Genomic DNA, 15,356 nt, shown 5'->3' with positions numbered 1-15,356 from the left:
GGTGTGTGATGTTTCCCTCCCTGGGTCCATGTGTTCTCATTGTTCAACTCCTACTTATGAGTGAGAACATGTGGTGTTTGGTTTTCTGTTCCTGTGTTAGTTTGCTGAGAATGATGGTTTCCAGCTTCATCCATGTCCCTGCAAAGGGCATGAACTCATTGTCTTTTTATGGCTGCATAGTATTCCATGGTGTATATGTGCCACATTTTCTTTAGCCAGTCATCATTGATGGGCATCTGGGTTGGTTCCAAGACTTTGCTATTGTAAATAGTGCTGCAATAAGCATTCGTGTGCATGTGTCTTTGTAGTAGAATGATTTATCATCCTTTAGGTATATACCCAGTAATGGGATGGCTGGGTCAAATGGTATTTCTGGTTCTACATCCTTGAGTAATTGGCACACTGTCTTCCACAATGGTTGAACTAATTTATACTCCCGCCAACAATGTAAAAGCATTCCTATTTCTCCACATCCTCTCCAGCATCTGTTGTTTCCTGACTTTTAATGATCGCTATTCTCACTGGTGTGAGATGTTATCTCATTGTGGTTTTGATTTGCATTTCTCTAGTGACCAGTGATGATGAGCTTTTTTTCATATGTTTGTTGGCTGCATAAATGTCTTCTTTTGAGAAGTGTCTGTTCATATACTTTGCCCACTTTTTGATGGGGTTGTTTTTTTCTTGTAAATTTGTTTAGGTTCCTTGTAGATTCTGGATATTAGCCCTTTGTCAGATGGATAGATTGCAGCAATTTTCTCCTATTCTCCAGGTCTTCCAACCTATTTTTATATAAATCTAAGTTCTTGAATTTGTTGTTTTTGTTTTCGGTATTGACCTAATTTTCAATTTATGTTGACATGCAGTCTCTATATCTATGTATGTACATATTAGTTGCTTAGAAAACAGAAACCATGTCTATTCCAGATTATATATTTTCATAGTTTTTAGCATGATCACATTTCAGGAGCACACACAATGTTAAATACAGTTATGCCACTTTCATTTTAACTGCTTCTATATTTTACTTAAATTAATAGATCTATTGTTTATTACTATCATCATGTAGTGTGAACATGCCATTCTTATTTTATGTAAATATCTTGTTGAGATATTTTTCTCATTCATGGTAATCAATACTCAATGAAAAAGAAGTTAGATTTAATCAAATCATGCATCATTTCAAATAAAATAATTACCTATTTATGAGTAATGTTATGTCAGTTTAAAAAATATCAACTTTCTAAAACCAAAATTACAACACTTAATTGAAATTTCCTAGGCTAAGTAAAAATTTCGGAAGTCACATAAATGATTCCCCAATATCTACTTATTCCATAATGTTTTTCCACACTGAATGGAGAAGTCGTTTGTAATTACAAACATTCCCTAGTGGTGGGAGAGCAATTTCATGTGATGTGTAGGGATGAGGTCTCTAGAGCCAGGCTGCTTGAATGTGAATTCTGATTGGTCACTTAATATTTGTAAGACCTCAAGCAATTCATTTAACAAATGCCTTAGTTTCCTTATCTGTGAAATGGGCATGAAATAAATCAGTATGTGTGGAATGTGAAGAATGGAGCATGCCACATAAAAAACCTTCATAACTGATACCTATTACTCTTATTAAAAGGTCTTTTCACTGCCACTAATACCAGTGCATTTGCTTCATTTCCTCTGGTAAGTTTTATCTTTGAAGAAAAAAAAAAAGCAAAACAAAACAACTTCTCCACTTCCCCATGAGTCTGCACCTCAAGAATGTTATTTTTAGACAAACCTACTACACCTTTAAGAAGAAAAAATGGTAGACCAGTTGGATATTACATCAGGATCTAGTCTTAGTAATTGCATTAATGTATCTACCCTTTAATTCTAACATCAATAGTAAGATCAAAAATTGCCATTAATATACACCAACTCGACAAAATCAGAAATCAGATCCTCTCTCCAAAGGCTAAGCAAGTTTCTGTCAAACAAGGGAAGCTATATTAAAATAAGATCATTCTTATGGCTCCTAGAAAGAAAATAAAACATCCCAAAAAATCAACAAACACAACAAATAATAAAAATCATCATTCATATATATGCGTGTATATATATATATTCATATATGTGTATTTATGTATAAACACACATGGGTATTAAGAGAATCTATGACACTTTTAACATAAGTCTTTAGGATAGGATTAAAATATTATTCTTGTTGACATTTTGGGTATTACTACACGTGGTAAGAAAAGATTCAAGAATTTGGTTTGAAAAATGCCCAGGTGTTAATGTGCTAGTTCAGTCAAGCATGCCCTGGAGACCTAACCTTCCCCCCACCACCCCAGGGATGCAATACTGTTCTGGTTTAGTGGGTACCACCATTAATGTGACCTTTACAGAGGTGGCCTGAATGAGTTATCACTACAATGCTCTTGGAATGAAAAGCACCACATCAGTACTTATTGGGCTTTGCATTTTTTATGATTCAAATCTTTTACAAGAGATGAGCAGCTCCTAAAGATATTAGAAGAGTGGTTTATAAATAGGAAGTGGCCATAGTTGCAATTCATTGGTTTCTGAAGAGCTCTAATTGCTACATGAATATTTTTATCTCAGAAATGTTAATCGAAACATTCACTAAATAACAGAAAAAAGGCAAGACTATAAATAATAATGCTACTTAAGGCATATAGAGTTACTTTTAGAAAACTTGAAGGTATAATTTTGTTTCCGTCCTACAGGAAGACTAATAAAAATAAAACCCTCTCTCAGAATAGACCATTATTGCTTACGACATCTGTGTCCACATGTTGCTCCAAAAGCAATGGCCACTGATGCCTCCATCTTGGTGTGGGGCATCCCACGTTGGCTGCCATTTTGTGTTTCTTCCTGTGTAACAACAGGCCAGCAGCCTATATACAGCTGTTTTTATCAGCTATAAAAGATAATTTTGCTGTATTAACTCCATAAATTTGATAGAGCCAGCAAGACTTCTGTGGCATAATAGCTTAATTTTTCATTCTAATAATAACTGCCTGCCAGTTGAAATGAATAGGAGCAAAAACAAACATTCCTATTCTATAACATGATCCGTGACAGATGTACCACTTAGGAGGCCCTGGGCAGGAAAGGCCTGTCCCTCTCCAATTCTGCTCATGGCATTAAAAGCATGAACACTAGGGAGAAATTCTGGCAGGAAAGGAACTCACCAGAAAGTGGCCTGGCTGTCCCACACTTAAATCCACAATTGGCTGGAGGCCTGATTTAAGATGAAGCACATTTTAGATCTTTACATAGTGCTGTGTTTTTTTCTCAGTCACAGTCTTCTTCAGCTTTGAAGGTTCCCTGGAAAATTCTAGTCTATTTTCTTCCCTCTTTTTTCTTTTCTCCCCCACCCTTCTACCACTATATGCATAAAAAGTGAATAATTCAATTATTCACTTGTTTGTATAGATTTTTTGGTTGACAACTTAAAAGTGTTTCTTCTTAAATGCCAGGACAAATCTTGATACATTTAAGTGAAAATAAGGTCATGCAAGTTTGTGCCAACAAGCTACTCAGGCTTTATGTAGTTATCGATTTGTCTACCTAATGAGACTGAATATCAGCAAATTGTTTTTCATTCTTTATAAGAGAGATCACTTTCTGGAAGGAAAATTTAGTGAATTCCAATGCAAGTTTACTATTTTGAGAATGCAGTGGATTTATTTTCATCAATAAATCAACATTTTCATTTACTCTTGTTCTCCCTTCCATTTTTTTATGCAAATGATTTTGATCCTTCATCCAAGAAAGCTCAAAACCTTTTAACTCTCTTCTTCATTAGATTATCACAATAATTTTTCCTTTCCTTTTTATATATTTTTCTATATTTTCAAGGTTTTCTAAGAGAATATCTTTTGCTTTTTAAATTGCAAGTGGAGAGATTTCTAGATACATAATTTTTAATATACCTTTCAAATTATTTAACAACTTAATGTTATACATATGGAAATTTACAAAAGAATACCTCAGCATAACTGATAGGTGAACTGTGCACAATCACATTTTACAGGAAACAGTACTAAGCTGGGAAGAGGATAAAGGATCATGTAGAAATCCATTGTTTTAAAACACCTGTATTACAGAAGAGGCATTTTTTCTTGATGATCTTGAAAAGTTTATACTTCTCCTCATCCAGTCAGTATCAATATTAACCACTTGTAATGATACCATAAAAAGTACTTCCTTAGAAGGTAGTACCAAACACAATTTTCTATGCTTCTTTTTTGAACTATTTTTCCAAAATAATTTCAAACTCACGGAAAAATTGTAAGAACAGTAGAAGAAACTTCTGAATATTCTTTACCCAGATTCCAAGTTAACACTTTACAACATTGCTTTATCATTCTTTCTATAGATATTTACATATTTTTTTTCTGAACAGCATAAGTGTAGCTGCATACAATGTATCTTCTAACCCCTAACACTTTAGTGTTTATTCCTAGAAACAAGTTTTAAATTCAGAAAATTTAACACTGATTTAATGCTACTATCTACTCTACACTGTATATTTCAAATAAATTGTTTTAGTAATGTCCTTTATAACAATTTTCCCCCAGTACAAGATGCAATCCAAGATGTCTTTAGTATCCTTTAATCTGTAACAGTTCATCAGACTTACTTTGTATTTCACATATTTGAAATCATTGAAGAAACACAGGCTGATGTTTTATAAAAATTCTCATAATTTGTTTTTTTGCTATTTCCTTATTATGTTCAGGTTATGCATTTTAGCAGACATACTACATAAGCAACGCTTTCATACCAGATTATTATATCAGAAGGAACATGATGTCCGTGTGCCCTTTACTAATGATGTTAATTTTGATTCCTTGGTTAAGATACCACTGCAACAAACATCCCTATTACCAAGAGGTAAAGATGCGTCTGCAGTTTTTTTTTTCTTTCTTTGAAGACTAAGGATACATAGTCAAAACTGCATTCAAAAGTCACTTGTATTTTTTTTCTTTAAGTATAGCTATTCTGTTTGAAATAAGTTGAATTCTTTTGTTTATCTTTGCATTGAGTTTTAGGTTTTCCCCCCACCCCTAGCCTTGTTAGTTTTATTTTTTGAATCTCCAGAGTATTTATGTCATTACAAAAGTCAAAATTATACAAAAACACTGTACTTAGAAAAAAATTACCCTCTCCGCTATAAATTCCACTATGAACTCCTTTCTATAAAAAATTAGTTTTAGAAGTTTCTGGTTTATCCTTTTTTTATATAAAAATAAACATGTTTTCTTATTTCTCCTTTCTCCCATAAAGGGTAGCATGCTGTAGATACTTCTTCGCACTTTGGTCTTTTCCTCTTAATAATAAGTATCGAAAATCAGTTTCTATCAGTTCATAGAAATTTTCCTCATTCCTTTTTACAGTTAGATAGTACTTTACCATGCGTATGTTCCATAATTTATTCAATCTTCCTTGCTCAGGCAATTTAGTAATTGCCAATAGTTTCTAATTACAAGTGATACTTGTTAGAGGTGTATCTTTAGGCTAAATTGCTAGAAGTGGAATTTATGGGCCAAACGACTTTGTAGTTTTATTAGATATTGTCAGATTCCCTTTTAAAAGAGTCATGTTTTGGATTGCAACCAACAATGAAACAGAATGTCCATTTTCCAACAGGTGTGTCAACAGTATATTGTTAATCTTTTGCATTTTTGCCTATCTAACCAGTGAGACCTAATATTTAGTATATTTTAATGTAAATTTAAATTTAATAGTATTCAATATACTTAAACTTGAATTTCTCTTTTATAAATGAACAACTTTTAGAAGATTTGAGGGTCATTTTCACATTTAAAAAATACTATCTGTGTAGATGCTTTGCTCATTTTGAACATAGCCTTTTTTCCTTCATATTAAAAAGTTCTCTGCCTGTTAAAACATCAGCACTTCAAGATATCTTGTGAATATTGTTTCTGAATTTGCCATTTGTGTTTAGGCCATTACTTGCAAATGATTTGATTATTTTTATGTAGCAAAATGTGTCAGTCTTTTATTGCTTCTCATTTTTGAATGATAGTTCAAAAGCTTTACTGTAAAACTAAGTTACAAAGGCACTTACTGATGCTTTAATCTAATATTTATACATTTTTACATTTAAATTTCTGAATCATTTGGAGTTTGTTGTTTTCTGTGGTTTCAGGAGTTAGTTTACTACTTTTAATTTTTTTTCCAAGTGGGTATCTAGTTGTCTCAAAATCATTTATCAAAATGTCCAGTTTTTGTTTTCTTATTTTTAATAAAATGGTCCTTCTTATGGAAAAATATGAGTTTGACATTCAAAATGTGTTAACCAACCTAGACTTTCATCAGGCTTTCTCTATTACTATCCCAACCGGAAACAAAAGACTGGGCCCAATAGCTGCCCCAGAAGAGAAAGTCTTAAATAGTTAATTATTAATAATTTTATCCCTATTCTCTAAATAAATTCTTGGTTTCAATACAACACTCATTTGTATTCAGGAAGCACCTGGCCTCTTTAGAGCAATCTCTGATGGTTTGCAGGAGCTTTTTTCTTGGATTAAATTAGTGATAGAGTTAAAATATTGATACAGACATTACCATTTCCTTCATGATAAAATAAATGCTTTCCAAATAATAGTGTAATCATTAATGCCTATGCATAAAAGATAAAGAAAAATGTCCAGTTTTGTTCCTGATTTGAGATACCACTTTATCACATACTAAATTTCTGTATGAACTTGGGTCTATCTCTGGTGGTTCTCTTCTAGTCTGTTGATCTGTCTATTCAGGTATCAGTACCACACTGCTTCAATTATAGAGGTTGTGTAATGCATTTTAATGTTTGTCAGGACTAGCACCTGCCCTTTCCTCAAAAAGCTTTTCATATTTATTATTTTCCTCGATATTTTTATATCATCACTTTTTTCATAAAATAGCATCAATTTTTCTAGCTCTAGAAGTAAAGCTTGTTGGTTTGAGAACACATTCAATTCATATATTGGGAGAAAGTGACATCTTACTGATGTTGAGACGTCCTTTCCATTTGTAATGTGTACTTTTCTGTCTTTCAGGTGTGTTTTATAATTTTCTTCAATGTTTTTCACATTATTTTGTTAAGTTTATGCTTTAGCATTTGTATTGTTGTTGCTGACAACATAATAGATTTTTATTCTTCCATTGTATCTTCTAAAACTAGTTATTATTGGTGTATTAGTCCGTTTTCACACTGCTATGAAGAACTGCCTGAGACTGAGTAATTTATAAAGGAAAGAGGTTTAATAGACTCACAGTTCTGCATGGCCAGGGAGGCCTCAGGAAACTTATAGTCATGGCGAAAGGAGAAACAAGTACCCTCTTCACAAGGTGGTGAGAGAGAGAGAGAGAGAAAGAAAGAGAGAGAGAGATCAGGGTAAACTGCCACATTTAAACCATCAGATCTTGTGAGAAGTCCTTCACTATCACGAGAACAGCATGGGAGAAACCTCCCCCATGATCCAATCACCTCCCACCAGGCACTCCCTCCAAATGTAGGGATTACAATTCGGGATGAGATTTGGGTGGGGACACAGAGCCAAACCACATCAATTGGTATATATGAAGACTAATGATTTTTGCCTGTGAATTTATAGCCTGCTACAGTGATGAATTACTTTATTGTTTAAGTTAGTTTTACCATTGATTATTTAGGGTTTTCCAGCAGGTATATATACTATCACTTCATCAGCAAGTAAAGACTGTTTCACTTCTTTATCAATTTGTGTGTCTCTAATTGTTTAGTCTTGTCTAATTACGATGGCTAATGATTTCAGAATAACATGAAATGTAATGGGCACAGTGGACACGTTGGCTTTTTCCTGATCTCAGTGGAAATTCTTCTGCTTTCCTGTTAAGTAACATGCTGGCTTTATAATTGTAGCATATGTTTTTATCAGGTAGCCATTTATCCTTTTTCAAGGGCTTTTTAAATTAAGAATTGGTATTGAATTTGTCAAATGCTTTTTCAGCTTCTATGAAAGAAGACAATTTTTTTCCTTAGACTTAGTAAAATGGTGATTGATATTCAGATTTTCTATGATCAAAATTTACATTCTTGATACAAATAACACTTGATCATGACCTATTTTTTTGGATACTTTTCTATTTGTTAATATTTATTTAGAATCTTTGTTTTAATGTTGATGAGTGCTGTTGGTTTGTAATTTTCTTTTTTTTCTATTAATATCAAGTCTATGTATTAATGTTATACTAGCGTCATATAAAGAATTTCAGTGTTTAAGTTTATTTTTTATGCTTCCAGACATTTTATATAGCATTTGAACTAGTTAATTACTAAGTACTTGAAATAATTATGAACTATTTGGGGATAGTCATTTTTGTAGAGTGGTTCCCTGTCAACTTCTTACTTTTAAAAGATCTCTCAGTAGGTTTGTTTTGGTGAACTCTATTTTGCTTGGAAATCATACATTTCATCTAGATTTTCAAATTACTTGTGTGGAGTGAAAAGTAATTTCTTACAATTTTAAAAAATATTTACTCTGAATCAATAGTTATTTATTCCTTGTAATTTCTTATTATGTATATTTATGCTTTATCTCATTTCTTGATTAAATAGTGGCTTGTGTGTGTGTTTCAAATATTTTTTCTCAAAGAAACAGGACTTTGGTTTATCAAATTGATCTACTGTTTTACTATGTTCTGCTTCATTAATTTGTTTTCTTTTTATTGATTCTTTCCCTGTGCTTCTTCCTGTTTACTTTGTTTTTCTTTTTCTAGATTTTTAAGTTGGAAATTGAATTCATTTATTTTTATTTTTAAGTTTTTACTGATATTGGTGTTTAAAACTATAAATGGTTTCCTGGTTGCTGCTTTAAATTTTTCACTTAGATTCAAATGTATAGTATTTCATATCATTATTTTTTAGTATTCTAATTTTTGTTTGCATTTCTTCTTTCACTTAAGAGTAAAGGTTTTTTTAAATTTCCAAGCAGAATGGGTTTTAGTTTTATTTTTAGCTTTATTTCATTGAATCAGGAATGTTAATTTAAAAAATATTTTGAAATTCATGAAATTTTCTGAGCAACTTATGTGATCAATTGTTGTAAATATTTTGTATGCACTTAACAAGAATCCCCATTCTCAATTATTATGGCATAGTGTTTGATATATTTCCAAAAAATCTACCTTACTTATTTTGTTTAGTTCTGCTACATCTTTACTCATATTTTAATACAGTTGATGTGTTTTGCATGAAGAATGGAACGTTAAAATATCCTTCTATCAGTGTTTCTATTTTTATTTGACTCAAAAATATCCATAACTGTTATATGTACATTATAAATTGCTGCTTAAGGTTCTCTGTTGTTTCAGCAGCATCCTTAATTTTTCTCCTACTTCATTCTTTCTTTTCACTGCCATATCTCAAGGGTCACAACTTTTATGTCTATATCTCCTAGAAACAATACTTCTTTTAGGCTTCAACCTCTGCTCCTCCTCACATTCAAGCCCCTTTTCTGTAAATGATGCAGTGAACCACTCAGGCTCACGTCTGTGCTCAGTATTGGTCTTTCTCTTTCTGAGGCAGATTTTGCCTATGCTTCGTTGATGGCATTGAATCCTATCTATTTTTTCATATGTAGTCACAAAGGATTCCCCTCCTCCCTGTTCTCTTCAACCAAAGGCTTGTAGAGGCAAAGGAAGCTCTGATGGATTATAGTATGTATTTCTCTACTTCCAGGCAATATAAAGTTTATGATATTCTCAATTTCTAGTAGTAATGCTAAAGGCATGGATCCTGTGTGGTTTTATTAAGCAAGATCCTGTTGATCTTGTTTGTTATTTAAGATCATGTATACACAGAGAGAGACTTAGGCAGCCACCATTTTCTTAAGCCAACCACTTTTAACTTGAGTTGGAGGCACTGGACCCTCTGAGTAGAATGTGCTTTTAAATGTGGTGTTTGCTGTAAAAAGTAAATGTTCTTACTCTGTTGCTGAGTTGACCCTTCTAATGCTGTTCTCCTCTGGCACATAATCAAACATTTAGAAAAAAGTTTCATGTGAATTTTTGCATAATCATCCTTCTGTCTCTTAAGTGTTTCTTTTTGGAATGGGACAGACATTTCCTGACCCAATTTGTAAAGGAAGATTATCTGTTGGCTTGAGTAATGTCTGCATATTTCTCCCAAGAAGAAGGTCTTAGGAAGACTCATATTTTCAATTTTAAGAAATTTCATTTTAGCACTCTCCTCTTCTCCTGATAAAAACACAGTGAATATTAGGACTACAAGAAATATGAAAAGCTTGGGCTTATATAAAATTAGCTTGAATATAATGTTCTGTGCAACTCATAACAAATTATCATTTGAAGGTAAATCAGTCCTTTGCTCATTGTTCACACTACCAAAACACCTAAGCATAAATCTATGTATTTAATAAGAATAATCAGCAACCACAGGAGCAGCAAGCACTAGAGAAAGATAAACATCGAACAGTACAATAAAGTAATGTACATTTAAAATTTCCCTTTTATATCTGGAAAGAGCTGTTATCTGCTACTGTTTAAAAAAATACTCACAGGTGGGACAAGGAATACAATTCCAATCTCGTGTGTAAAATTAATAAGTATTAAATTCAGGAAAATTTTTGAAATAAAATCATGAGTTTATGCTGACACATCTCAGAAAACAGTCTTTTTTTAAAGTTTTATGTTCTATTCTGTCAGCAGACATGCCTGGAACTTTAGGATCTTTGAATGGCAGATCATTCTGTAGACAAATATTTCAGTGCATTTTGGTACCCTTTTGATGACATTGGTCATACTGGCTAGACTTGGCTAATTATTTATTGCATAGGAAGTGGTGGTGGTAAATATACATTCCATGCAAAACTCTTAGTGACTGGTCAGTTCAGCTGAACATATACTTAAAAACAAAATAAGTTAATATGCTGTTAAATAGGAATCTGAATAACCTATCATATAGTATCAGTAAATATCTAAAAGATAGTTTGTTCATTTATGTTATGAAGTTTAAGACCTCACCTAAGCTCTGTAGTTTGTCTTACCCATATAAAAAGCAGCAGGAATTTTGCCTATAGACAATCCAGCACTGAAGAACCTGAAAAGGTAAATTATCCCTGAATTAAATAATGAGTGGTGTAATACAATACTATAACCACATCTGTATTTCTGAAAGAAAGAGGTAAGAGATATGAGTAGCTTACCTGAGCACCTACTTACTCCAGTGTGTCTTTTTCATTTCCTTAGTTACTTCAAGACCTGCAATTAGCCCACAAAATCCTTCAGGTTCTCAGTAGCCAAATAAAGTAAAATTGCAATTAACCCAAGGTGGAGCATTTTGGTCATTAGGAGTGGTGGTTAATTGTGTTATTTTTGTTACTAATTCACAGTAATCACTTTCTGTTTCAGTATTCTTGCTGAAATACTTTGAGAAAATAAATTAACTTAATTTCTTCACTCAGTGAGAGATAATATAAATAAAGTTGTACCAGTATAGTAAGACATATGCTAGAATTATTTCTTTGTAGAAAAAAAAAAAGTCCTGATCTTGGAATCCAGAATAAATAATACTTTACATATAACAAAGCCTTCAATAAATATGTTGAGAGGATGAATAATTAGAAATTGCTTCTCCATTTAAATGGAACACAAAAATAGTTCATTATGAGTCTTGTTAGCAAAGTTCTGGTTAAAAGTATTTTAAGGCAATTGGTTCTAAATCCTCCTTAGCAAAGAGTGAATGTTTTTATAACATCCCACTTAGGATCACAAGGCCTGCCAATTCATTAAGGTGTCTGTGAAATAAGGGATTTAGATGAAAATTTTAGGGTTCATTAACAACCTCCAATTCTAAGAATAATTAATCTTTTTATTGTGAATGATAACCAAGCTCATGTACAAACTCTCTGAATTACTAATAATCCTGGCAGGAGGTGTGTATTAGTAAGGTCTATAGTAGGTAAGCCTAAGTGTTAGTTGATGGAATCTTGAAGAGAAACAGATTTGTTCCTGTTGAAATGCTATTATCCTTGGGGTGGTAGACAGATGAAAGAGGAATTCACTTCGTTAATAATGTGTAGCATTCTAAATCTGCTAATAGGTCATTTATTTATATGGCTCTTGAATGACTACCTTTGGGAAATCCCAAATGATTTCAATTAAAGTGGTCATTATGGAAGTCAATAATTATGGTGGTATTTGAGAGGCAATTCTTTTGTAATATGAGATAAATGAAGAGAAGATATCACCAAAGCCTTAGGGACTTGGAAAGTGACAAGAAATATGCAACAATATTTAATGTACATGTGAGGACATATTTGAAACATGGCTGTGATCCTTGTGGCCTCATCAAAAGTTTCTTAACTTGATGATCCTGGAAGAAGTGTGAATATGAGTGTTTGAAGCTAAGCAGTGTTGCAGAACAAAAGCAGTGCCTTTGGACAACAGTTGCTATGCATGAGGGAAATTAAATCATTATAATCCTATGGAAGCAGAAAGTAAAGTGACAGAATTGGCTGAGGTGTTCCTGCAAAGAACCCATGTTTCCATCGTCTGATACCCAAATATAATCCTTTCACTGACCTCAACACCTGCCTCACACTAGATTTTAGAACGTCCTTGATACGGGTTCAGTACTAACTTCCCACTTGCTGTCTGGCTGTACTTTTTCAGCTCACAAAATGTAACTATTTATTGCTGGTAAGAGATTATTGGTCATACTCTTAACATTATTACTGAATTATGTGGTACAAAGTAAATATGCTACTGTATTTCTTTGTTTCCATTTTCTGCATTATGTTGAACATGACATTATTTTACCAAAATCTGCCCACTCCCAGCTAGCTCACTGTAATATTTTTGATTCATTTACAAAGAATAACTTATTTTAGCCAAAAAACAGGTACAGCTTATGACTCAAGAGGATAAATTATTCATAGCCACTGAACCATGTCTTTGCTTGGTTTCTTAAAGTTCTTTGAGAGATTTTGTGGGAATTATCCAAAACTTCTACCTCTTCCCATTCAGTTAATTGTCATTGAATTCATTTTTTCTTTTTCTATTTGTTTACTTGCTTATTTATTCATTCATTTATTTTAGGAAGAATATTTAACATGTGATCTATACTTTTAACAAATGTTTAAGTGTACAACACAATACTGTTAACTATAGGTATGATGTACAGCAGATCTCTAGAACTCATCTATCTTGCATAACTGACATGTTATTCCCATTGAATAGCAACTTTCTATTTCTCCCTCCTCCCAGCCCTGGAAACCCCCATTCTACTCTCTGCTTCTATGAGTTTGGCTATTTCGGATACCTCATGCATTCTTACATTACCTAGATGAAACCCAGGTTCTGTTTAAGATCTAAGCCAAAAGGGGAGCTTGAAACCTCTGTGATTTTATGATCTTTCTAGTCATAAAGATATCTAAAATCAGTTTAAGATGTTTATGAAAAATTTTTTAAATTAAAAACTTGAACAGGAAAATTATCCACGAACAGTAGAGAATGTGTTTTTCATGCTTTTCACTATACATTTAATGGCAAAGTGTGAAACGATCATCTTTCTAACACCTAAAATAAGACTTTTTCTGCAATGATTTTGGCTTTTTCTGTTCACTCTGTCAAGACACTGATCACCCTATTCAAGACCAACGCATGCCACTAGAGAATGTCAACAAAAACCTCCACCCAGTTGTGTGCTGTGTAAGATTTGGAAGCACTGTTTCACAGTAGGTTGGTGATCCAACACTCAAGTACTAGACATCCCTGGATGACTCAAGGCCCATGAACTTGATATCTGAGACTAAGCTGACATAACAGAGGTAAAACTCCTATCTTATGATGCCACAATCCTATCTTCTTTTAGAGGTTATTGAATAGAGTTTTCTGTATCCCTGAGTGCAGAAATACATACTGTATTCTTATATAATTTCTTAGCCTATTTTATTACCTAGCTTCACATTACCAATTGATTCAGGGAAGCTGAATCAATACTTTCCAAACATAAGCAGCTGGAATTTGAGTTTGCCTGAATTCCAGTGCCTGAGCCTATCACTGTGCTACAGAAATCCATATATCCTTTATCTATCCCAGTGTTATAAGATGGTTAGACCCCCTGAATATGAGCAACCAGCACTATCCAGCATGTTTGGATTGTAGCCAGGCCTCATTGCATGCTTTTCAGTACTAGGACTTCCTCAACAACTGTGATACTCAATGACTACTGACTCCCTCTGCAACCTGTGCTACCACCACATTTTAGCCTCAATTGTGCCACAGCTACTTACCAAGAAGATATCAGGGTCCATTGAGGTCTGTGTTGCACAGGGTCAGCTCTGTCCAGACACCACAGGATGTGTTGTTCTGTCTTGATTTTTCCTATAACAGACCTGCTAATGCCTCAAAGCAGTTTAATCAACAATGATCATTTTTATTATCAGCAAAGTATGTGCCCCTACCTCGGTGTTCACATAAACAATCATCTAAAGCAAAGGTACTTAATGTAGTTTTTAAGGTAAATTTCTTTGTTTAAGTGAAATATGATATGGGGTTGCCCTAGTTGAAGTAGGAATGGAGGATCCAGAACACTTCCTTTTGGTTCTTTTCTTTGCTGCTCCACCTCACCCCTTACTATTGAATTCCCTGAGATAGCTTCAGGTCTGATCTAGAAATTCCCAAAGCTCCAGTTGACCTTCCTGACCCCACCTTAGCAGCTGAATGCTGGTGAAATATTTACCATCTATAAGCAATGCCTCCTTAGGGAAAGACCAAGTCTGAGCCATCTCTGGTTTATCTGACAATCCCAGCAAAGCAGTGATTGCTACATAGAAGCCATCTGCTCCACTGTGGTTCCCATGCATGGTTTTCCATCCTGGATCATGCTCTCCTGCTGTTCCAGGATAACCCCACACACCCTGCATCAGGATGTGATCCTAGTTTCTATTGAAAACCAGCACCCTGACTCCACACTAACAAGAGCTGAATTGAACTAGACTTCTGATGGTTCCAAAGCAGAACTCACATACATGGTTGATTTGGAGAGATTTTTACCCTGAGACTCAACTTTAACATGAGTGGTACACTTAATCCAACACAAAGGTGACAATTAGATAGATATAGTGCATAAACAAGAGAAAATCATTAGGAAAAACTTTTATGAAGTACCTGAAGCCAGTTTCCTGTAATCTAACCAACTTCTTTATCTGTTCATTTCAATCTTTCATTAAACAACAATTTTCAGAACATCTTCTTGGTGGCACTTCATAAACTTTCAATACCAGTTGGCACTTTTTCTTCTGAATGTGGCTATTTAGTCACAGATTGTACCTGCT

Source organism: Gorilla gorilla, chromosome 12, assembly GCF_029281585.2.
Source record: "Gorilla gorilla gorilla isolate KB3781 chromosome 12, NHGRI_mGorGor1-v2.1_pri, whole genome shotgun sequence".
NCBI classification, from domain to species: Eukaryota; Metazoa; Chordata; class Mammalia; order Primates; family Hominidae; genus Gorilla; species Gorilla gorilla.
Note: the sequence above shows the minus strand (reverse complement) of the source record.